The sequence below is a fragment of the Chaetura pelagica genome, unplaced genomic scaffold, assembly GCF_000747805.2.
Source record: "Chaetura pelagica isolate M959 unplaced genomic scaffold, ChaPel_1.0 scaffold121, whole genome shotgun sequence".
Classification (NCBI taxonomy): Eukaryota; Metazoa; Chordata; class Aves; order Apodiformes; family Apodidae; genus Chaetura; species Chaetura pelagica.
This window is the reverse complement of record NW_009954546.1, coordinates 424437-426226: the sequence shown is the minus strand read 5'-3', so window position 1 is coordinate 426226 and position 1790 is coordinate 424437. Positions and strand designations below refer to the sequence as shown.

General features: G+C 48.9%; 1 protein-coding gene across 1 annotated transcript in view; it reads right to left on the bottom strand.

Annotated features, from left to right (window-relative positions):
* LOXHD1 (lipoxygenase homology domains 1) overlaps positions 1-1790 on the bottom strand; it is a 147755-nt gene that overhangs the window by 34701 nt on the left and 111264 nt on the right. The gene's annotated exons all lie outside the window — the stretch shown is intronic.

Genomic DNA, 1790 nt, shown 5'->3' with positions numbered 1-1790 from the left:
CCCTAAGACGCAGCACAGAACTTTGTGTTTGCCTGGGTGACAGGCAGCTGCTGCAGCTCAGTTCAAGTTCAGCGCCCTGATTGCAAGTCAGAGCTCTGAGTTTAGTGAGAAAAGCAGCAAATTGTGTTAGGAAGGTGGGAAGAACCCACTGTCCTGCACTCCCCTCCTGAATTTTGGGGAACTTGGATTTGCAAATTAGCTCCGTGGATAGGTTTGTGTAACATTCCCTGAAAGATCTTCCCCTACGCTTGGCTGCTGGGTATAGGCAGGGGGATGTGTAGGAACTGCTCATCCATAGCAGTCAGCAGAAAGCTGGAAAAGGGATAAAACTAACATATGGTTTTTGAAGGAGACGCTACACTGCCTAGGACTGCAGCTACCTCGCCTGCCTCTTAGCATCAGTGGTGCCAGGAAGAAAGCCTTGCTCCAGTGCCAGTGCTGCCTTGGGCTCAATTTTGCTCTCTTCAGAGCAAGTTTATCTTCTAGGTTTGCCCCCAAAACACCACAGAAGACCTGCCGTGGGATTGGATATAGAAATCCAGCCCTTGCCAAGTAGAAAGGCAGCCAAATCCAGGGGTGGGGTGGTCTACAAGCACCACCAGGAGCACTCTGCTGTTGAAGTGGAACCTTTGTGCCAGCTTCTTTTGAGTGAGTTGCTTGAGTCTGCTGAGAGGTTTGGAAAGAGTTCTGCAGACTGTGGGCACTACCACAATATAGACAGTCCATAATGATGGTATCTGATTCCTGGCAATGCATGTGGCCTCCTACAGCTGTGTGATGCCAGGATATGGAGAAAATAGCATTCCTTTACCAACCTCTGCTCAGATTACACCCTGCAGCATGAATGTGATTATCCTCACCATTATCTGAGCCTGCATAGCTGCAGGTGTTAGCAATAGGGATTGGCTGGAGCCTCTCTGGTTTTCATCCAGGTTTTGCTTTCCCTGCACTCCCAGGGGCATTTGGATGGGGCGTTTTGGTCCCAGTCCATTTCTAGCTATTAGGGGTTATGTTTGCTCTTTCAAAAACTCCCCTCTCCTGTTTTCTGTCTTTCTGTGGTACTGGGTAGCAAGACTGGGCTCTCTCACTGTGAGAAATAGAATGTGCTTTTGTGCCTGGACTGGATTGATTTCCACTTCTATTTTGGAAGAAGGCGTGACCCTTCCAGCTTGAATTATCCTGTGATTTGATGACCAGTACTCATTACAATCACTATTACTTATAAAGCTTCACAGAGGTCTTTCACTCTATTCCTTTCTAGGCTGGGCAACTCTAAGCCAAACAGCCAGTGAGCAAAACAAACCATTATTTATCTTTGTGGGGAACAGTCCCTCTTTTTCCCCTCTACAGAAGACTAAACAACAAATGCCTTTCAAGTCAGCAAGACAGGAGTGATGCCTTTTCACTGATTCACTCAAGGACAGAATGAGCAGGCCTCTTGCACTACCAGATAAGTGCAGAGCGAAGAAGCAGCACAAGGGTCATAATAAGTGGCAGAGAAATAGACAATAGGTTAAAAACTGCCTCTAACAGAATATGTACCTGGCCAATGGTGATTGGCTAGTTCAGACCGTGGTGCTTTCTGGAACAATGGTCTCTGATCCATAAAAAAGAGAGTAGGATCTGCTCTCTGTGTGGGTCTCTGCTCGCTCTCTCTGCCTGCCTGGGACAAGACCCCACTGCAGCACCTGAATCTGCCTAAGTGCCACTCCGCTGCGAGGAGAAGCAAAGAGGGGGGCGCCGCCTGTGCCCGCTCCCAGGGACCCTGCCTGCCCAGCCTGGACCGAACC